Raw genomic sequence first — 24,714 nt, forward strand, 5'->3', positions numbered from 1 at the left:
CCCCGACTTCACCCCACAGACAAGCTACTGCAGTCTCACACACACACCAGCAGCATCATGCACACACACTAACAATTGTGTATTGTATTTTAGTGCAATTACTCCTTATTTGCATACCACCCACAGTCCAGCTTAACAAGATGTTGATGTTGCGCTATACCAGGCATATTTAAGTAAACTGGCATCTCAAATGATTTACTGTCAGAATATGTAATGCATTTGATGAAGAACTTACTTCATTTTATAAGTGCACTTCTCTTAAGACATTTGGGGTCAGGGTATTTTCTACTCACCAAAGCTGCATTTACTTGACTGAAAATACAGTAATATTGTGAATTATTATTACTATTTAAAATAGCTGTTTTCTATTTGAATGTATTTTAAAATGTAATTTATTCCTGTGATCAAAGCTGAATTTTCAGCATCATTGCTCCAGTCTTCAGAGTCACATGATCCTTCAGAAATCATTCTAATATGATGATTTGCTGCTCAAGAAACATTTCTGATTATTATCAATGTTGAAAAATGTTTTTTTTTAGGATCCTTTTATAAATAGAAAGTTCAAAATATAAAAATTTATTTGTTATAGAATTATTTTGTGACATTATAAATGCTTTTTTACTGTCACTTTTGATCAATTTAATGCATCCTTGCTAAAAAGTATTAATTTCTTAACTTTTACTGCCTTTGAACAGTACTGAATGCATGTTTATTATGAATACAGTCTGGACATATTACATCCAGCATGTTGGCATTGCTCTTAAAGTGTACATCTGGGCATTTTTCGTCTTATGTTTATTGAATACTGTATATGCTGATGTGCTACTTATTACACCTATACAGTACTACATAGTAAGGAAATATGAGAAATGTCATTATTTAATGGTCAAATTTAAATTAGGTGCTTAAACAACAAACAAAAAACACTCAAATATAAATGCTTTCAGCAGGTGCAGTGAATTCTCTCCTGACTGCTGAATTCATGATGTTTCCATGTGCATGTGTTCGTTCAGCACAGAAAAGCTCATGCTCTTCACCTCTTGCCACTGTTTTCCTGTTTCTCGTTCAGCCGGAGGACTCAGTAATTGGAAAGATAAAATCAATAACAATTGAGGATAAGAGATGTGCACGCACACACACACTCAATACAGGCAGAAACGAGCAGCAAAACCAGACAGATGCTTTCTCACACAGCACAAGAGTCTCTATGATATTCTGCTCTCTAAAAATGGCTCGGCCCTTCCGTCAATGTAAGTCCGAGGGATTTTAAAAGTTTTATGCTTGAAGTTGGAGGTTTGTTTAAAACACTAACCCCAAGTATGAGCAGTATGGCTATGTTCACACACAGTTTTTGGGATTGACAGCTGCATTTACTCACAGGTGTTTCTCAAAATCTCGTGTTCACACAGCAGCTGAATGTGCAACGGGAGTCAAGCTCATATTCTCTTACTAGTAACCTAGTTCTGTCATGACAAGTGTTTGGCGTGGTGTAAGACAATGTTGATATGTTTGGTCTTGGCAGAATAGATCTGCTATGCCGCTGCTGATCTTATTGTTGGTTATTGTTGCTGCTGCAGAGCAAGTACGAGACTTGCTACTGCCAATACATACACCACGACACGCTGCTGTGAGCAAGACATGCTGTTGCTGTACAATATAACTTACAGTGGCATGAAAAAGTATGTGAACCCCTTGCAGAATCTGTGAAAATGAGAATTATTTTAATAAAATAAGAGGGATAATAAAAAATGCATGTTATTTTCTGTTTAGTACTGTCCTGAGTAAGATATTTTACATAAAAGATAATCGTGGATCATCAGGTAACCACACACAGTATTGAGAATCAATGGTTCACATACTTATGAATGGGGTTATTTTAATAAATTCAGCTATTGTTTTGTCTTGTGAACTAAATGCAAACATAATTTTTTATTATCCCTCTTATTTTATTAAAATAATTCTCATTTTCACAGATTCTGCAAGGGTTCTGCAAAGTTCACATACTTTTTCATGCCACTGTACATGAATTACTCATAGCAGATCTATACAGGTGGAGCTGGGGAAGGTGGAGGATTTCTGAAAGCGTATATATATATATATATATATATATATATATATATATATATATATATATATATATATATATATATATATATATATATATATATATATATATATATATATATATATATATATATATATATACACACACACACTGTATGGGTCATTGACGAATAAGGTTTTTAAAAGTGTAAAAAAAAAAAAAACATATGGGAGATATAATTTTTATTAAGTGTTAACAATGAGATTATGTGGTTTTTATAATCAATTAACACAGCTTTTGTCATTTTTTTTTTACAAGATGGACAAAATTTGTCACCAAAAAACACATTTGGTTTACCCAAAATTTTGGTTTTACAGAATGACACTTTTGGTTACACCGAATGACGATATTTTCAAACAATACTAACAGCCTGATATCTAGCTAGCAAAAGGGCAATCAAGCATTTTATATTTAGTACAAGTTTTACAACATTTACAACATTTTCCATGTTTTATAGCGGTTGCACCGAATGACCAGATGTTTCGGGACATGAGTATGATCAAGTGAAAACATGAATTTATCAAATAGTTAAAAGAGAGTTAGTTACTTTGCTTCATGAGCATGTGGTCCTTTGCAGGTGTCTGAATGATGTCACATCCTGTCACATGATATTGACCGCATGACTTGATCCAAAATGGTCCCTTTATTTTGGTTACTCCAAATGACATCAATGAAATTCATTTTTCCAGAATTTTTTCTCATAACAAAGCAACGACTTCTACACATAATCTTAATATAATTTTGCATTATGTTGATATATGATGTTATAAAATCATGCCAGAATAAAAAAATACATACATTTGTTTTACTTTTTAAGATATTTTAATCACAAATGAAAAGGCTGTATTGGCCTTTGGACGGTTAAACCGAATGACCTTTTGACACTTCAAAATCTTTATATATATATATATATATATAATAGCATCTCAGTGATTCTAAAATAACACAAACAGTCATGTTGAGCCTTTATGCCTTTATTGAGTACTTCATATCAGTCGTTTATGAGGTTTCATTTCAGTTCGGATGCTCCCTTAGAAGGCAGCTGTCTATATAGGCAGTAGTAAGTAGGCAGTAGCAAGGCATTAGTGTGTAGGAGGTGTATCTCTGGGCTCACCACTTGAGCTGATTGATTTCACATCACACGACTAATTACCATGTGCCTTAAGGTCTCCAATACATCAGCTCTACCACTTCCTGCGTATGTGTTGAACTTGATGTGTAGAGCAGGAGATTAAAGTTGCCGTGTGTAATATTTTGATGGTAAATATTTATTTATTTTTTATATCAACTATCCTAGTAGTTTGATTTCCTGAAGAGTGTAAAAAACCAACTCAGTGGAGCTTTCAGAAAATCTGTCGATTTGAGTCATCTGACATGCCAAGCTCTAGCTTACTATCGGAAACTGGCATTTTGTATTGCAAATATTTTTGGTAACTGCATGCAGTGCTTCTGACTCATAGGTTGCTCTGGATAAAAGCATCTGCTAAATGAGTAAATGTAACTGCTGATGGTGTGATTTTTTTTTTGGGGGGGGGGGGGGGGCAGGGCTATGTACTGCCTACTTTAAATTACAGCATGTGAAATGTGCACACAATGCAATGATATTATTTCAAACAGCAGTTTTCTACCCTATCACATGACCACAATGAATCGCTTGTATAATTCAGCGAATGGCATTCAATTATAGTATATTATTAAAAATATATATATATATTTTTAATCCATTTTTTATACATGTATAATCTTGAATGACTTGCTTTTTAAGATGGGCCCAGAAAAAACTACATTTAACCATCTGGTTCTCTTCTTCACTCTTTTACATTTTTATTTTTAAAAATATTTTACTTCATCGGAATGTATGACACTTGGTGACTTTTGTGGCATCTACTATGCACACACACACACACACACACACACACACACACACACACACACACACACACACACACACACACACACACACACATACAAATCGTGAACATTATTCAAAAAGGTTAAATGGTCTCACTTTTAGTCCTCGTGGTCAAAAATGACCGCAGTTGAAATAAATGGGAATATATAGATATATTTTTGGGAATATATAATTGTGTGTATGTATATATATATATATATATATATATATATATATATATATATATATATATATATATATATATATATATATATATATAATATATGGGAATATATATACAATTTAGCCACAATGCAAGACAAAGCACATAGCAATAAAGGGGTTAAAAAAAAGAAAGAAAAACTTTGATTAATTGCATTGTATAATACTTACTTATTTGCATTGTATAATAATTGTGTAAACAAATCATAATTATTGCATAAATGTTACTTAGTACCATACTATACAAAAATATATATATATTACATTGAATTGTATATACAAAATCGTTTAGTCTTTTTTTCTAAATTGAATTTTATTAAAATGTTTGAATTTATTATATATATATTTTTTGTTGATTGTTGAATCTGTATCTGCCTTGTACCAGCCTGTGAAGCTGATTTTGCAATGCATTTAAAATACAACCAACATATATAGTGTACTGGCAGCCTAATCAGAAAAAGCACATTGCATTGTATGGTACAGTATTATTAGGAGTGCACTCTGCTGTTTTACATTTTGCCAAATGTAGCAGTACAGTATACTGCGTACAGAAATAGTATAAGTAATATGCTAGTATGCTATTCCAAGCAGCCCAGTCAGTTTTATGGTGCTGCTTTAATGTACATTTGCTGCTTCTCATCTGAGTGTCTTACTATTTGTACATGTAAACCTTGCAGAAATGTAATACGGCTGGACTGACTTCATTGGCTGCTCATCAGAGTCTCTCTGGTGGACGTTTGACCTCCCATTGATCACAGATGCCAGTTTGATTGAAATAGGAGCCATTGTGTCGGTAAGGGATTGTGGTTCATTTGAGAGAGAAAAATGGGCTGAACTCCAAAATGAAAGGGAGAAGTAGATTTTTACACTGTCTAAAGAAAAAATGCTTTAAATATTAATATGTTGTTATGTGGTTGATATAGGGTGGTTTCAGATAATATCACTGTAAAAAATTCCACTTATTTTAGATAAAAAAATTAAGTTCATCTGCTGCTTTGAAGTATAATGAAGTATAATGGAGAAATGAAGTATAATCAAATTGACTGTACAAGTCATTTCAACTTAAATTATACAAAATCTGACTTAACTTGAGTTGGATCTCGTATAACTTGAAACTAGAATAACTCAAATAGAAATGTTGAAAGTGCTTAAATTATTTTGATGAGATAAAGTATTCTAAAAATATATGTTGCCATGATTTATTGATTGTATCATTTTTAAAATTTAGTTTAGTTGTATTTATATACTTTATTAGTATTTTATATTGTATTAACAAATACTTTTAATATTTTAAATGAGATTTATTTTCATATACTTTTTCATATAGTTTTAATTTTAGTTTTTTGTAGTTTAATTTAAAGGTGCAGTAAGTAATTTCTGAGAAACACTGTTGATATTTGAAATCACCAAAACAAAAACGCCCCTACCCAAAAAGGATCACACCCGTATCTTTATAGCTCCGCCCCCAAATTCATGAACACGCTATATAACACAAACCCCAAAAATGAGTGGACACGCCCCTTACTGCTGATTGGCTAGGTGTGTTTTGGTGCTCGGTCCGATCCACTTTCAACAGCGTTTCTCAGAAATTGCTTACTGCACCTTTAATTTAAGTTTTAGTAATTATATTATTTGCTTCTGTCATTTTTATTATTTTTTTTGTATTTCTGTTTACTATTTGATTTTTATTAAGTTTTTCATCAAATATTTATATATATATATATATATATATATATATATATTTTTTTTTTTATTTAGCTTTATTTCAATTACCAAAAATTAGGGGTGTAACGGTACACAAAACTCACGGTTCGGTATGTACCTCGATTTTGAAGTCACGGTTCGGTACAGTTTTCGGTACAGCAGGTGGAGAGAAAACTAAACATAAAATTGCTTTTTTTTAATTATTAAACAGAGGTTTACTGAACAAATTGTGTTTTTGTCTTTAAATATATTAGATTAAATTAAAACTAAAAGTTTCTTAAGGATAAAAAAATGATCTCTGCTAATGCTATAAACTATGTAGGGAGCCCTAACTTGAAAGAAGCCCAAACTATTAGCCTAAATTCAATTGCTTTTTATTTTGAGATAAAATAATCAACACTCAAATAACAAATTGTATGCAAACCTGTAAGCTGCACCTAAGGCAGTTTTTGCATTAACTTCTAAATGTTTTTTTACTCCAATTCGTTGTTGAAATATAATCATTTCTACACAGTGGCTGTTATTTTAACATCAGATTTATTTAAACATACATTAAATAGCCTAATCAGGATATCACTAAAAGATTAAGTAAAATAATGAATATATTGGCTAATACAGTGCATATATTAAGCGAAAGAGTTCATTTCTCTAGCGAACTAACAAGCTGTGAACACTGAATGGCTTTTCTGAGGTAAATGCATCATGACATATTGTTGAATACGGACGCTTTCATTGATGTCTTTCCACCGTTGAAACATTGAATGAGCGATTACATGAGATATGACCGTTTCAGTAAGTTGTACTGAATCTTGCCACATACCTTCAGATGTTCTTTCATGTTTATTCTGTAACTAGTATTAAGGAGGAAGAGATGAACACATTCACTTGCGCTCCGCGCTCACGCTGCCGGTTGAACTGAGGCGCCTGTACAGTGATCTGTCACCCCACATCAAAGCACGTCAAAATGGCATTTTCTGTTTAAACTTAATGATTTCGTGGACAGAATTTGAAGGATGACACTTTGTTTCTTATCGAAAGTAACAAAACGCAGAGCTTATTGTGGTTATTGGTGGTGAATATTGGTTGCAATGTAATGCTTCGGTACACACGTGCACCGTACCGAAAGCCCTGTACCGAAACGGTTCGGTACAAATACGTGTACCGTTACACCCCTACCAAAAATATTTTAAATTGTTTTAGACTAACAATAACAACACTGACAGTATTAGATATTTTTATCAGTATTGTGCATGCTCATTTTTCCATATACTTCAGCTTTAAGTGAACTCTAGATAACTGCAAAAAACACTTATGTATTAGCAAATTTCAAAATGAATATCTATTGCTATAATGTACAATATACTAAATTCACTATTGTTTCATTTTTAATTTATTTAGACAAAATAGTATAAGCGGTATCTGCCGTGTCATTGACGAATCGTTTGTTGCACAAATGCTTTCTGGAGATGTTACACTAAATCTTAGTGTTATGGTTTGTTCGAATCATTAACCCTAAATGTAATGAGTAGTAGTAGAGATGCTCGACTTAACAAACACCTCTAAATATAGAAAACAGGAAGCAAGCATCTTTGATGAAGAAAAATGTATTTAAAGAGAGAAGGTACAGCACAAACCAACCTTCACACAGCCGTTACAGTCCACAGAGCGCACACACAAACACACACACACACACACAGAGTAATTAAGCACAATCGTTATACAACACACACACACATAGAAACAGAAAACAGCCTTATTGGTGTGGCTCATTTCATTGGGATAATTTCGCTGCCAGGCCTGACCATCCATCTCCCTGAGCACTCTTCTCTTCATGCACCGGGTCAATACAGTGGGGGAGAGTCGTAGCCGGTGTGTCCTATAAAGCAGCGTCTGACCGCTGCCAATGAGCAGCATTATCTCAGTGCCAGCAGCAGGACTGATGCGATTTCATTCGGCACTATTATCTTGCGCCGCTTTGGCTTCTTGAATTAATGTGACCTGTTTACTTATTCTTGTTTTCTGCCTTGTAGTTTCCTGGCTGATTATTGAGTTCCTTTGCAAGTGTTCTCAAATTAAAATGCTAAGTATTCTGTATACAGATTTTTACTTTGTTTTTAAAAAAAAGTGTGAGTGGTGTTTACCTGGGCAGAACTTGCTGCCATGATTCTAGGGTGTTGTGGGTGATTGCATTGATCACGTTGATCATGGCAGAAGTTACTTCTGATTCGATCTTTAGTTGTAATTGTAAAGGTTGATAGTACATCTATCTATCTGTCTGTGTGTCTGTCCGTCTGTCTGTCTATCTGTCTGTTGTTCCATCCATCCATCTATCTGTCTGTCTGTCTGTCATTCCTCCATCCATCTGTCTGTCTGTCTGTCTATCCATCTGTCTGTCATTCTATCTGTCTGTTGTTCCATCCATCCATCCATCCATCCATCCATCCATCCATCCATCCATCCATCTGTTGTTCCATCCATCCATCCATCCATCCATCCATCCATCCATCCATCCATCCATCCATCCATCCATCCGTCTGTCTTTCATTCTATCTATCTATCTATCTATCTATCTATCTATCTATCTATCTATCTATCTATCTATCTATCTATCTATCTATCTATCTATCTATCTATCTATCTATCTATCTATCATGTGTCTGTCATTCCTCTGTCCATCTGTCTGTCTGTCTATCTGTCTGATGTTCCATCCATCCATCCATCCATCCATCCATCCATCCATCCATCCATCCATCCATCCATCCATCCATCCATCCGTCTGTTGTTCCATCCATCCATGCATCCATCCATCTATCTATCTATCTATCTATCTATCTATCTATCTATCTATCTATCTATCTATCTATCTATCTATCTATCTATCTATCTATCTATCTATCTATCTATCTATCTGACTATCTATCTGACTATCTATCTATCTATCTATCTATCTATCTATCTATCTATCTATCTATCTATCTATCTATCCATCTATCCATTTTAATAATCTATCTATCTATCTATCTATCTATCTATCTATCTATCTATCTGTCTGTCTGTCTGTCTGTCTGTCTGTCTGTCTGTCTGTCTATCTATCTATCTATCTATCTATCTATCTATCTATCTATCTATCATCTATCTATCTATCTATCTATCTATCTATCTATCTATCCATTGTTCCTTCCATCCATCTGTCCGTCCGTCTGTCCGTTTGTCGAATTCAATGTTGCTGGCTTAATTCAAATTCCTTTTTGAATGGTGCACAACCCTACTATTGGTATAAAATACTTAGATCTATGTGTAAATTTATATTTTTTATATACTTAAAGATTTTTTATTTAAGATGCAGTGTAAATAGTCACTTAGTAAATGCTTGTTTATAAAGTTACTTTCTGTGCAGTTCCTCTGGTGTAACCTGAGGTTAAATGCAATGCAAAAGGACATGCAAAGCATTGTTTTTGTGGAAGTCCAGTAGGAGATAACAAAACCAGTGTGTACTAGAGTTGTTTACTAGTGTATTGAGAGGAAGATGATGAATCTAATTGAGCGGCTCAGTCGTTATGTTCAGTTGTCTTGATCTCGAAATGGCTCTCGCATGTAACTGGGGACCCGGGTTTAGTGCAGGTGTGGGATGGGCCGAGACTGTGACGGATGCAGCGAGCCGCAGTTATCATGCTCCACCAGCAGGGCTGCTTCTAATCTTTTAATGCATATAAGCAGATTTGGGTCACTGTAGAACCTTCTCACAGACTGGAACCCTGTTTTGACTCTCTCTGAAAGCAGGTGCCATCATCTCTGTGGGGTTCTGCAGTATCTGTTTTCCTCTATTTGTGCCTGCAGAAGAGCCACCAGCCCTGGAGGACGTCCTGCTATGCTGGCAGAGATGCAGCGCTCCGGATCAGATGTGATGACATGCTGATCTGCACGCTCCACTAACTCTGTTCTCACCTGAATAAGAGCATCTTGGTGTTTTAGCTTGAGCGAAAGTCACAGATTCTTAGATTTTACTGATGGGCATCAGTTATGTTTCTCTGGAATACTTGATTCTGATTGTTCAAGTCAAATTTATTTATATAGTGCTTTTAACAGTACACATTGGCTGCATCTGAAATTGCATACTTCCCTACTATATATAGTAGGTCTAAAACCATATGTGACAAAAGTATGTCCAAATTCACAGTACTCATAAAAGAGTAGGCAAAAAATAACCAGATGACCTACTACTTCTGGTGAAATTCTGAAATGTGGACACTTTACTATCCCATGAGGCCACGGGAGAGGATTTGTGGATGGCAGTGAAGTGACACAACTGCCGCTTGTGGGTCAAATGATAATGACAGCATGGTGAATGTAGTGTGCGATTGAGGAAAGGAAAAGCGTGCACATGATTTAGCAAATCGAGGGAACGAAATAGTAAATCGTGCGCACTATTTAGCAAATCAAGTGAACGAAATAGTAAATCGTGCACACTATTAAGCAAATCAAGGGAACGAAATAGTAAATCGTGCGCACTATTTAGCAAATCAAGTGAACGAAATAGTAAATCGTGCACACTATTAAGCAAATCAAGGGAACGAAATAGTAAATCATGCGCACTATTTAGCAAATCGAGGGAACTAAATAGTAAATCGTGCAAACTATTTAGCAAATCGAGGGAACGAAATAGTAAATCGTGCGAACTATTAAGCAAATCAAGGGAACGAAATAGTAAATCGTGCGCACTATTTAGCAAATCAAGGGAACTAAATAGTAAATCGTGCAAACTATTTAGCAAATCGAGGGAACGAAATAGTAAATCGTGCAAACTATTTAGCAAATCGAGGGAACGAAATAGTAAATCGTGCAAACTATTTAGCAAATCGAGGGAACGAAATAGTAAATCGTGCAAACTATTTAGCAAATCGAGGGAACGAAATAGTAAATCGTGCAAACTATTTAGCAAATCGAGGGAACGAAATAGTAAATCGTGCAAACTATTTAGCAAATCGAGGGAACGAAATAGTAAATCGTGCGAACTATTTAGCAAATCGAGGGAACGAAATAGTAAATCGTGCGAACTATTTAGCAAATCGAGGGAACGAAATAGTAAATCGTGCACACTATTTAGCAAATCGAGGGAATGAAATAGTAAATCGTGCACACTATTTAGCAAATCGAGGGAACGAAATAGTAAATCGTGCAAACTATTTAGCAAATCGAGGGAACGAAATAGTAAATCGTGCGAACTATTTAGCAAATCTTGCGAACTATTTAGCAAATTGAGGGAACGAAATAGTAAATCGTGCACACTATTTAGCAAATCGAGGGAATGAAATAGTAAATCGTGCACACTATTTAGCAAATCGAGGGAACGAAATAGTAAATCGTGCAAACTATTTAGCAAATCGAGGGAACGAAATAGTAAATCGTGCAAACTATTTAGCAAATCGAGGGAACGAAATAGTAAATCGTGCGAACTATTTAGCAAATCTTGCGAACTATTTAGCAAATCGAGGGAACGAAATAGTAAATCGTGCGAACTATTTAGCAAATCGAGGGAACGAAATAGTAAATCGTGCGAACTATTTAGCAAATCGAGGGAACGAAATAGTAAATCGTGCACACTATTTAGCAAATCGAGGGAACGAAATAGTAAATCGTGCGAACTATTTAGCAAATCGAGGGAAGGAAATAGTAAATCGTGGGCACTATTTAGCAAATCGAGGGAATTAAATAGTAAATCGTGCACACTATTTAGCAAATCGAGGGAACGAAATAGTAAATCGTGCACACTATTTAGTAAATCGAGGGAACGAAATAGTAAATCGTGCACACTATTTAGTAAATCAAGGGAATGAAATAGTAAATCGTGCGCACGATTTAGCAAATCGAGGAAATTAAATAGTAAATCGTGCACACTATTTAGCAAATCGAGGGAACGAAATAGTAAATCGTGCACACTATTTAGCAAATCGAGGGAATGAAATAGTAAATCGTGCACACTATTTAGCAAATCGAGGGAACGAAATAGTAAATCGTGCACACTATTTAGTAAATCGAGGGAATGAAATAGTAAATCGTGTGAACTATTAAGCAAATCAAGGGAAGTAAATAGTAAATAGTGCGCACTATTTAGCAATCAAGGGAACGAAATAGTAAATCATGTGCACTATTTAGCAAATCAAGGGAATGAAATAGTAAATCATGCACACTATTTAGCAAATCGAGGGAACGAAATAGTAAATCGTGCGCACTATTTAGCAAATCAAGGAAACGAAATAGTAAATCATGCGCACTATTTAGCAAATCAGGGGAATGAAATAGTAAATTGTGCGAACTATTTAGCAAATCGAGGGAATGAAAAAGTAAATCATGCACACTATTTAGCAAATCAAGGGAATGAAATAGTAAATCGTGCGAACTATTTAGCAAATCGAGGGAACGAAATAGTAAATCGTGCGCACGATTTAGCAAATCGAGGGAACGAAATAGTAAATCGTGCGAACTATTTAGCAAATCGAGGGAAGGAAATAGTAAATTGTGCGAACTATTTAGCAAATCAAAGGAATGAAATAGTAAATCGTGCGCACGATTTAGCAAATCGAGGGAACGAAATAGTAAATCGTGCGAACTATTTAGCAAATCGAGGGAAGGAAATAGTAAATCGTGCGAACTATTTAGCAAATCAAAGGAATGAAATAGTAAATCGTGTGCACGATTTAGCAAATCGAGGGAACGAAATAGTAAATCGTGCGCACGATTTAGCAAATCGAGGGAACGAAATAGTAAATCGTGCTAACTATTTAGCAAATCGAGGGAATGAAATAGTAAATTGTGTGCACGATTTAGCAAATCGAGGGAAAGAAATAGTTAATCGTCTGTACGATTTAGCAAATCGAGGGAATTAAATAGTAAATTGTGCACACGATTTAGATATTGAGGGAACGAAATAATCATAAAATAAAAATATGAATTGGAGTTGAACATATGTCCCTTTATTAATTTATTTGTATAAGTGGCATGTATAAAGTGGCTTTGTATCGTGGTTCCAGCTCTCTCTGTTATGGTTTTTATTGTTTTTTTTCCTGCTGTATGTTTAACTTTTCTTACAAATCTCATCTGCCTCTAAATTCACATTGTGAAATACTCAATATGACCACACATTCATTTACTGCATTGCGTGTCAGCCATAAACAGTCTACAGTAAAACTAATGAACTATATTACTTGGCAGAAGATGTGTTTATTGGGATCATTAATCATTTTAATTTATTGAACATTGGCATCATTTATCTTATTGTTGTTGCATTGTCTCTCATGTAATGTCTCTCGTGGCTTGATGTGACTTGCAGTATTTTTCAGTGTAGCATTGATGTATTGTGAAAATTATTCTGAATGTCATGATATGCCTTGTATGTTGTGGCATAAAATTTGACTTGACCACAAAATGATAAACATCATTGGCAATGCTTGTAAAGGTCATCAATCAAGGTCAAAGTTTAATTTTTTAAATTAAGTTTGGTGTGATGCTGTAGCTTGGTGCTGCTCTACATAGTTTAGTTCACTGATTGAACTAACACCGCTGGATTGTTTCAGAAAGCAAATGTGAGACTCTCTGAGGAATCACTATGCTGTACAGATCTGTTCTATCAATACAGGTTAATGGTCAGCCTGGTGTCCACATTGATGGTCTACGGGAAGAGCATTTCCAGCTTGTTTGAGCAGGCTAATCAAAAGAGCCCGTTCCATTAGCGGCCTCACGCTGGACTCACCCCAGGCAGTGACAGGCACGAGGATGTTGCCAGATTGGAATCCATTATGAAGCCTTCTGCACATGTCTCCACATTAGCCAGCTGATTCCACTGCAGCTTCTGTAAGTCACTGGATTTGCTTCAAGATTTTACATTACATGCCAAGTGGGAACCCAGCACAGTACGAAAATGAAAAATCGAAATCAAACATCACCTTAAAATCAAACATTTATTTTCATTAATATTACACTGAACGGCATTGACCCAACAACATTCAAAATTATTAAACAGCTGCATACACACTGCATGAAAGGTAATATTCAAAAAAGCATAATAAGGGCACTTTAAACTTGTATTTAATGTAGACCAGGGTCTTTTTTACCTTGTGTAAATGTGTTTTGGATATTTTTGACAATCTGTGCATACAGGACATTTATGAAATTTGACTAGAGTTTGATTGAATGCATGGCATATCAACTAATATGTGAAGTGCTTTTCTTCCTTTCAAAAGTTTTTTTTTTTTTTTTTTTTTTTACTATTCTAGCTATGGTTCTGTTTTCATTTAAAGGGGTGGTTCAATGTGATTTCACTTTTTTAACTTTAGTTAGTGTGTAATGTTGCTGTTTGAGCATAAACAGTATCAGCAAAGATACAGACCTGAAAGTTCAATGCAAACGGAGATATTGTCTTGTAAAATAAGGCATTTTAATGCCTACAAAAATGACAGGTTTGGACTACAACAAGCTTCTTCCTGGGTTAGTGACATCATAAACCCTGCAAAACACAAAGTGGGCGAGGCCATGTCGTGCAGCATGTGGAAGAGGAAGAGTTGTGTTCACCAGACGCAAACAACGCGTCAAAAGATAAATAGAACCCATTATAATCTGTGACATTTTCTACACTGCAGCGCTGAAGACAGCTTCCAGAATCTACACGGGTTCAATGCTGGATGGCAATTACTGAATGCACAAAGGCTATTACTGAAAGAAGCAGTTCCCACTTTAAAAGCAGAAGCTGCTCTTTATTGCCCCCAAACTGTAAGTATGTTTTATTGTTTGTAAATGTCTTTTAAACATAGTTCTGTTGCTATATTTGGTTGCATCAAGGACATAAACAAAGACCAACGCGTTTTTGCTTCGCTAGCCAGTTAGCTAAATTCTAGTGCATACTTCAACAAACGCCAACAAACTTCTATGTTCATAGACAAACAGTTGTTCATGCTATAAATTAAACGATACCTTTACAAAAATGCTACCACTCAGTCATGTGTTCGGCTACAGTAAAGCTTTAATCAGGATAAAACTGTATATTGAAAGATAACAAACAGCAGTGACAGCATATAAACACTTTGACACAAATACAAAATGAAATACCATTCATAAACGTCCTTTAAAAGCCGTGATTGCAGAGGTTCTGCTTCACCCTCTTCATCTGGATCTGATTCAGGATCAATTTGATACAGCAATATAGACGGCATTATTTACATTTCCTCTGAAGCACATGTAACGGCTCTGGTAACAACTAATGGTAAGGGGCGTGGCATTTCCAGACGCTTCAGCGAATCACGATGGCTCTGGATACACTGGGCCAGCTAACCAATCTCAGCACATTGCGTATTTCGGAGGGAGTGGCTTCATAGAAGCAGGAAGTCAAACGAGCCGTTCGAATGACAATGGAAACAGAGGTGTAGAATAAAGGTAAAATATATTAAAAATACAGCTTTTTAAAAAAAAAAAAAACAAAGCATTAAGACATGTTAAACTGCGCCCCAAAAACACAATCAAGCCTAGGAAAAAAACACCGAACCACCCCTTTAATACTGTTTTTCCCCTGCTGTCCGCCACTGAAATGGGTCAAAACCCTCCTGTGACTGGTATGTTGTGACCCATTTTGGTCCACTGCTGTAAAACAGCACTATAGGGATCATTTCTGTCTGGTACCATCAGATAAAATGAGTATCTCTGTGGCTCCATGTATCTTCTGGCTTTTGCTCAAGTAAAAAACAAAAACAATGTGCAGGGTTTTTTCATCAGTTTTTGAGCTAGATGCATTAGCAGCATGATGTACATATGTTGCATTAAAGCATTAGTTCACTTCAGAATTGAAATTTCCTTATTATTAACTCACCCCCATGTCATCCAAGATGTTTGTCTTTCTTTCTTTAGCTGAAAAGAAATTAAGGTTTTAAAAGATTTTTCTCTATATAGTGGATTTCACTGGGGTTCAAGGGGTCCAAATTGCCATTTCAGTGCAGCTTCAAAGAGCTCTACATGATCCCAGACGAGGAATAAGTGTTTATCAAGCAAAACAATCTGCCATAAAAAAAAAGAAAAAAAAAAGTATATACTTTTTAACCACAAATGCTCGTCTTGCACTCTCTGCGATGCACCATGCATTACGTAATCATGTTGGAAAGATCATATGTGACATAGGCAGAAGTACCACGTTAGGGTGAAAAACTCCTCCAACTTCAAAATCGTCTGCATCGTTGTTTTACCTTTTTTGTAAAACGTTACACATGATCTTTCCAACATGATTACGTCATGCGTGGCACATCACAGAGCAGTGCAAGACGAGCATTTGTGGTTAAAAAATATAAATTATTTTTTTTAGAAACTGATTTCTCTAGATAAGACTCTTATTCCTCGTCTGGGATCATGTGGAGCTCTTTGAAGCTGCACTGAAACTGACATTTAGACCTTCAACCTGTTGAACCCCAGTGAAATCCACTATATGGAGAAAAATCCTGGAATGTTTTCCTCAAAAACCTTAATTTCGTTTCGACTGAAGAAAGAAAGACATGAACATCCTGGATGACATGGGGGTGAGTAAATTATCAGGAAATTTTAATTCTGAAGTGAACTAATCCTTTAACAGCATATAATGTAGTTCCTAACTGTACTGTGTGTTTGTGCATTGAGTATTTTGTCAGTATTTGTAGTCACAAACTTTGCGTTTCGAATCATTGTGTAACATCAATAATTTTTTTATTTTTTTGCCTTTTATATTAGAGATGAATTCATTACCATTCAAGCAGTATTATCACAGGGTGTCATATCTGAACATACAAAAGCCTTTTCCTCTGAGAGCATCCCATAAACAAACACATAATAGAGCGATTCAATTATTGGGCTCTAGATAAACCACCAGTGGGACTCGCCAATGTCAATAATGCTGATAAAAGAGATTCAGAATGTATCTGTCACACACATCAGACTCTATAAATAGAGGAAGCACTTACACAGAAAGCAGCCCGAAACCTATTTAAACTAAGCTGCAAGAAAATCATCTATTCTGGCTTGGAACCAATTTGTACAGTTTATTTCCTTTCAATTTAGGGAAGTCGGAAAAGTCATCCTCGGGGAAAAATTGCTTTTGTTTTTATGTGCAAAACCGTCGTCCCATTATCTCAGATAAATATAAAATATGATTTTTAATATTTCCAAAATAAAGCAGCGATCATGCAATGATCTTTCAGTTTATTCCACTTCCATTTGATTTTAATTTCAGTGCCAGTCAGAGATGAGAAAGTTCTGTCTGGTTTTCCTACAGCTGATTTTAGTACATTTCTTTTAATCACAGCAGTAGGGAAAGTCATTCTGGTGAGTGAGGCAGGACGAGGTGATTGACCAACTAAGCTAACTTGGATTCAAGTCATGTTTTTATAATGGGACCTGTGTGATGGAGCTCCATATGCTTGCGAGACACGATTGAATTCCTGCTCCAAAAATGTGTGGACGCCCCCTCTAAATAATAGGTTTGGTTATTCTAGTAATTTCTGTGAGGAAAAATCTTAATACTACACCATACAATGACATGCTAGAGAATTGTGTGCTTGATTCCAGCTTTGTAGCAACCATTTTTCGAGGGTCTCTTTCTATTCCAGTGTGGTAAAAAATTGAGTCCCCCCAGGAATCAGGTCTCCTTTAGGATCCTGAGTGATCAATTTCTCATGACACCGGAACGACAGTGTCCCAAAGTGAAGTGTATATGAAAGTGATTTTCTGACTCTGGTGTCAGAGAAAAACTTTGGGGTGATTTGGAGCCATCTAAATATCACAAAAAATATGTTGAATAAAGGAGCATTTCCAACCCATGTGTTTGAGAGAACAAAATCCGCACTTCTAAGAAAAATACTACTTCAAAATAAAAATGGAAATGAAAGCTGTATTCGCTGGGGGAGTCATTGTGACTCTTACTAAATATAATAAATGACTTGAAATTACTTTAGTTTATGAACATGAAATATTTAGAGGAAGACAAAACAGCCATTTCTTCTGGGTTATTGTAAGAAGTACGTTCTTGTGCATAATTAAGTTTGCACTAAACATCTCAAATTTCTTTTATCTTATATACATTTAATATTTTTATACTTTCATTCAATAAGACATGCATAAACTATGATGAAAACACCTCATTTTCACATTTTCATGATAATATGTGGATTGAAACCTAGCTATTAATGCTCTTGTGTTTGAATATCTATGTTTCAATATTTAGTAGAAAAACTTCCCAGTGGAAAACTTTGAAGCTGTTATACCAGCAAAGGGAAGGGTTAATGTGTTCGAAATTAAATGTTCAACAAAACACAAGAGCATCAGTGAAGCCAGACTGTTGTTGAGTGATCGCTGTTCCAGTTCATCCTGAAAGGGTTCAGTTTAGGTCTTGGTTTGTGCAAGCCGATCAAGTTTTTTGCTCTCCAGTCACTGTGGCTAGTGGTTTTCCAAAGTTACTAGCCACTCAGCAATTTCACTAGCCACAATTTTGACATTGATACCTTGGGGAAAAACTGCCATATAGATATTTTTAATATTATCTCATAATTTGGCAGCAGGTCAAAAGTACCGACTTCGGTACCTATCGGTACTGAAATTTTAAAAACGTGACACTTTGAGCGCTGTTGAGCGGATTCATAAACATCTCTGATTGGCCATTGTGTTGACGTGCTCATCGGATATGCCTGTGATTGGCTACAATGATCAGCGCGTGGGAGCATTTGAAAGCACACGGAAGTGTTTTCGCGGAAGTGAGCGCGAGCGATTGAAAGCAAGCATCTAACAGTGGACCGATCCGCGATAGACGGCTGCTTTCAAACGCTCCTGTGTGTATCTGTGTAAGCGCTTAGTGAAGAGATTAATAGATGACTATTTACAACGTTTTTACAGCGTTGATCATTGAAGCCTATCACAGGCTTATAATATAACGGCCAATCAGAGATGTTTACGAATCCGCACAACAGTGCTCAAAGCGTCACGTTTTTAAAATTTCAGTACCGACTAGGTACCGAAGTCGGTACTTTTGACAACACTATTAGGCTGCTGTCACTTTAAGACCTGATGCACGGATCCATTATACCAGTCGTTCTCAAACTTTTTAGCGTTAGTTCCCCCTGAAGGGATTCCCATCCTTCCATGTACCCCCTCTCTTCCACTTCGACTGCAGTCACACCTTTTCCATTAAGGGACAATATTTGCCCCCTAAATTGATTTTCCAGTGCATATTTTTATGTTTATAAAATAAATAATGTTTTAAAGAAAAAATGTTTAATAGAGAAATATGCAATGATGGTAAAACAAAGTGAAACTAAAACTGCCAGTAGGTGGCAGCAAGTCCCTGTTTTTATGAGTGAGTCATTGAGTCATTCATTCAGTAACGAAGGAAGTGGCTGTGAATGAATCACTGAATCATTGACTCTCACGATTCGTTCAAAGCCGCATTCGTGTGTTGTAGTTCTGCTCTGGTTTTCGTTAGAAATATTTTTTCATTGCAAAATAGAGTAAATACTGACAGTACTGTGTTTAAAATGTACGTTTTGTTTTTTGACCTTTTGTATAATAATGTCACGTTTGTAGTCATGTGGATATTTGGGTACAATTGCATTCTTCCTCGTTATCAACATTAAATACAAGAACTCACACAAGGTATGTTTTGCAAAAGATGAGGTAATTTGATTAAATGTAATGCATTTACGGCATTTTGCCAGTTAGAAATACATGCTTGGTTTTAATATTATTTTAAGGTATGCTACAGTTAAATTTACTACTCCGCATTTTGTTTGCGTACCCCCTTTTGTCACCTCACGTACCCAGTTTGAGAAACACTGAATTATACTGTTACACGTGTGTTTTCTTTCTCAACTGTTTACATTTACTTAAAACATAACTGACTGTTTACACGTGAATACTCACAAGACCGGCATTTTTTGTGTGTATTTCACTGTTTAACTGTAATAAGCAGTGAAAAATAACTCAATTTAGTACTGAGAGGCAGCTTTATGTGCCACACTTTGGGTGTGAGAACAAAATCTGTGGGAATGAGTAAAATTATGCGCAATCTCACACTGAAATTCAACGATATTCATCTGGAGCAAATGAAACAAGGCTGGTTTGCGTGTCAACTTGCTGTTGTTGATGAGAGAGAAAGAGCAGCTGGTATCGTGTATAGCTTTTCAGATATTTCAGTATCGATATGTATCAAAAATTATTTTTTTTGACAACACTACATTGCACTTAGTTTATTATTTCAGATGCCTTTTTAAAAGACTACAATTGAAAAAAGTATATATCATATATATAATTCAACGGTTGGCGGGTGTTAATGTTAAGCCCTAATCCCCACTATAGACAGAAAACCAAAAAAGGAAAGAATCCTTCCAAAACTATTGCAATGAAATTGGAAGAAAAGCCTAGAATGACACTGCATGGTGTAGCATTAAGATCTGATTTCACTGGAATTACTAAAATAGCCAAACCCATTCATTAAAGAGGGGAGTCCACATACTGGCCATATAGTGTGTGTTTTTGGACACTGTAGATGAGATTGTGCTAAGAGAAAACACCTCTCCAGTCAAACTGCTGATTATAAATGCCTATTGAAATAAACCAGCAAAGGTCTCTGTATCTCATATTCATTGGGAGAAACAAGCCCCATCACAGATTGTATTCAAAGGCAACTTTGTACCACTTACAAGGTGGGTTGGGGAACAGGGTCATTCCCAAGAGAACCACCGGCTCAGTGGTTTCCACAGCACTGAGGATTCATAAATCAAACTCTGGGCTGCGTAATATCATAAAGTACCCAGAGAGCCTTCCAGGGCCGCTGCGTATATGTGTGTGTAATAAACTTAAGAAGCCCAAAGCAACAAACTACTGCAGCGTCTACAGACAGAAATGACCACACACCACAAAACACGAGTAAAACCAACCAGCTCTCATACCGGTGGATCTCAACTGGTTGGTTGCAGGTCTGATCTGATGGGTCACGGACAGCAGGAAAAATGGTTGCAAATAATAAAATGTAATGTAATTGTGTACATTTAGAACAGTTAAAAGGAAATAAATGCATTATCTTTTGTCATTGGCCAATTGAACTCTGATATTTTGGTGCAAATTCATCTGTCACTTTTGGCTCGGTGTGTGTTCATGTGTCTTTTTCGCATAGATTTTCATGGTTAAAAAATAATTTCGGTATGAAGTAACAAAACACTTTTGCTCATCATCTGATGTCCTGAGACAAAACCAGTTGAGAGCCACTGTCGGATACTCTTACTTTTAGTTAGTTCAGTGACATGCCAACCACAAACTGTACTAGTTAAAACTGCTGTTTTTTGTCCTGTGAAATGATTTGATGAAGGCTGAGGTTGTGGACACAGATAAGTGCTGTCATTGGTCATCTCACCTCAGAGCTCAGTTGCTGTGCGCGGTGTTGAACTGACTGAATGATGCTTTTAATCCAGCAGGAGACCAAACCCGTCCGGCATCTGATTCCATGAGGCTTCACAGTATTAAAATCCAACTCATGTAGTGAGACAGAAAACACTCAAGCATTGCACGAGGATGATGTTTAGAGGAAAAGCCTCAGAAACAAACGTTTGCAAATTAAAAAAAAGAAAAAAGCCTGTTTGGATTCCAGCGTGTCTCGCAGCTGCGCTCGGATGAAATCACGATGCAATTCACCTCATTCCCAAATGCTTGCGCTCTCTCTCTTTCTCTCTCTCTCTCTCTCTCTCTCTCTCTCTCTCTCTCTCTCTCTCTCTCTCTCTCTCACACACTCAATTTTTTTTTTCTGTCCCTCCCCACATCTTTCTGTCTCCCTTTCTTTCACTCTCTCTCTATTTCAATTCAATTTAGTGTTTTTTTGACATAATGAAACCGATGAATCCAGAACATTTGCATTGCAAAAAAAAGGTAGTGCATATTATTTTAAATAAAATACAGATAAAATGGTACATGGTGTTTTCTCAAAATAAAATATTAAATATTTCATAAACATATAAAAATAAATAATAATAATAATAAATTACTAATATTAACAACAATAAATACAATTAAAATGAATAATTTTATAACAAATATTTTTTCTACACTTATTACCCATAAAATTACTGTGATGTATGTTAGTGGCTTATTTATATTATATTATATTATATTATATTATATTATATTATATTATATTATATTATATTATATTATATTATATTATATTATATTATATTATATTATATTATATTATAATGTTATGTTATGTTGTTATATTATACTGTGTTATATTATATTACATTATCATATTACATTATTTATATATATATATATATATATATATATATAATATGTGTGTGTGTGTATATATGTGTGTGTGTGTATATATATATATATATATATATAATTATATATACACACACATATATACATATATATATACATAAAATACAAATATACACAAAAATAAAGAGCATATCTTCTGCGGTCTGAAGTTGATTTGAATAGCAAATGCACAGCGGTGCTTCATGAAAAATATATAGTTTAATAGGTTGATTCAGATTGTAGAGATTGAGCTGGTTATGAACATGAAATATTTAGAGGAAAGCAAAACAGCCAACACAGCGCTGATATTGACTTCAAGCATATATTTGGCTGGTCTCTCCAGGACTGCTATTTAGACAAACAATGTCATTTAGATTTTCTTTCTGGGTTATAGTTTATACAGAGTCATCAGCAGGGCAGTCTTTTCTTATTTATGTTTATGTGCATTTTCATAATTAAGTTTACACTAAGCATCTCAGATTTCTTTGTTTAGAAATAGCATACTATAAACTCTTACTATTTGTGCAATAAGTATAAAGTGCATAGTATGCACATTTTCTGTATGCATGATGATCTAGAGCGTGTGCCAGAATGTGGCACTTCAAGCCAAAGATCCCTGCGTGAGAGACAGTAGTTTGCTGATGTGGCGTGAGTTCACGCTGTTCTCCGTGTGTCTTCAGTTTCAGGACGAACCCAGAACAGAATGCAGAATGAAGAAACATTTCGAAAGAAACTATTATTAGAAAAGGAGGCACCGCAAATATTTTAATAATTTATTAATATTTTAGTATTATGACAGCAAGACAGATGTGCAGTCTGAAGTGTGTTTTCAGCTGTCACATTCTCTTTCTCACACACTTGTTTATCTCCTCTGGTCAGAGAGACGGTCATTGTCACGATCTGGGCAAAGACAGACAGTTTTGTCTTTCCTCTTGCTCAGATATTGCTCTTTTGTGGCTCAGGAGGTTTAATGGTAGTTTTTATTGAAGTTTCAACGTCAATGTTGAAATTGTTTAGGAGAAATAAAAATTTGAGATATTAATCATATGGAATTTAATGATTTTGTTTCCACTGAAGAATTTTGGTTCCTAAACAACTCTTTTTGGTAAAAGATCTTATTCTTAACAGTTTTTTTTTTTTTGTATAATGTATATTGCCATTATAATTTTTATAAATTGTTTTAATTAGCTTTTATTTTGTTTATTTTTTAAGTTTTTATTTTAATTTTAGTTGGATTTTTAGCTTTAATTTGTTTTTAGTTCAATTTTAGTTTTAAAGGTGCCCTGGAACTTCTTTTTAAAAGATGTAATATAAGTCTAAGGTGTCCCCTGAATGTGTCTGTGAAGTTTCAGCTCAAAATACCCCATAGATTTTTTTTAATTCATTTTTTTAACTGCCTATTTTGGGGCATCATTAACTATGCACCAATATATAGGTTGCGGCCCCTTTAAATCTCCCGCTGCCCTGCCCTGGAACTCGTGCTTGCCTTGAACAGCATAAAAACAGTTCACACAGCTAATATAACTCTCAAAATGGATCTTTACAAGATGTTCGTCATGCATGCTGCATGCATACATTGGATCATGTGAGTATAGTATTTATTTGGATGTTTACATTTGATTCTGAATGAGTTTGATAGTGCTCCGTGGCTAAAGCTAACATTACACACTGTTGGAGAGATTTATAAAGAATGAAGTTGTGTTTATGAATTATACAGACTGCAAGTGTTTAATAATGAAAATAACGACGGCTCTTGTCTCCGTGAATATAGTAAGAAACGATGGTAACTTTAACCACATTTAACAGTACATTAGCAACATGCTAATGAAACATTTAGAAAGACAATTCACAAATATTACTAAAAATATCATGTAATCATGGATCATGTCAGTTATTATTGCTCCATCTGCCATTTTTCGCTATTGTTCTTGCTTGCTTACCTAGTCTGATGATTCAGCTGTGCACAGATCCAGACGTTAATACTGGCTGCCCTTGTCTAATGCCTTGAACATGAGCTGGCATATGCAAATATTGGGATCGTACATATTAATGATCCCGACTGTTACGTAACAGTCGGTGTTATGTTGAGATTCGCCTGTTCTTCGGAGGTCTTTTAAACAAATGAGATTTATATAAGAAGGAGGAAACAATGGAGTTTGAGACTCACTGTATGTCATTTCCATGTACTGAACTCTTGTTATTCAACTATGCCGAGGTAAATTCAATATTTAATTCTAGGGGCACCTTTAAGTTTTCTAATTTCAGTTAGAAAATTTTTAATATTTAATTTAGTTGCCAAGGTGACAATGTGATCAGTGTGATATAACTTTGTCTTTTACCACTAGCAAATCAAAAACATGAACACTGTAAACCCGAAGTTTGCAAAACTCAAAAAATTTGAGTAAAGAAATTTTAAGAAAGTTTAAGTACGCAGAACTGGCAGATTTTTCTGTTGTACTCATACATTTTAATTGTTCTTAAATTG

General features: G+C 35.2%; 1 protein-coding gene across 1 annotated transcript in view; it reads right to left on the reverse strand.

The window, feature by feature from the left end:
• The window catches only part of tmem121ab (transmembrane protein 121Ab), a 60,410-nt gene extending 38,826 nt beyond the window's left edge, over positions 1–21,584 (reverse strand). Inside the window, exon 1 of the mRNA XM_067383307.1 lies at positions 21,325–21,584. The gene's annotated coding sequence lies outside the window, so the exon portion shown is untranslated. The remainder of the gene's footprint in view (positions 1–21,324) is intronic.
• Positions 21,585–24,714: the final 3,130 nt, after the last annotated feature.

This window comes from Chanodichthys erythropterus, chromosome 4 (assembly GCF_024489055.1).
Source record: "Chanodichthys erythropterus isolate Z2021 chromosome 4, ASM2448905v1, whole genome shotgun sequence".
Classification (NCBI taxonomy): Eukaryota; Metazoa; Chordata; class Actinopteri; order Cypriniformes; family Xenocyprididae; genus Chanodichthys; species Chanodichthys erythropterus.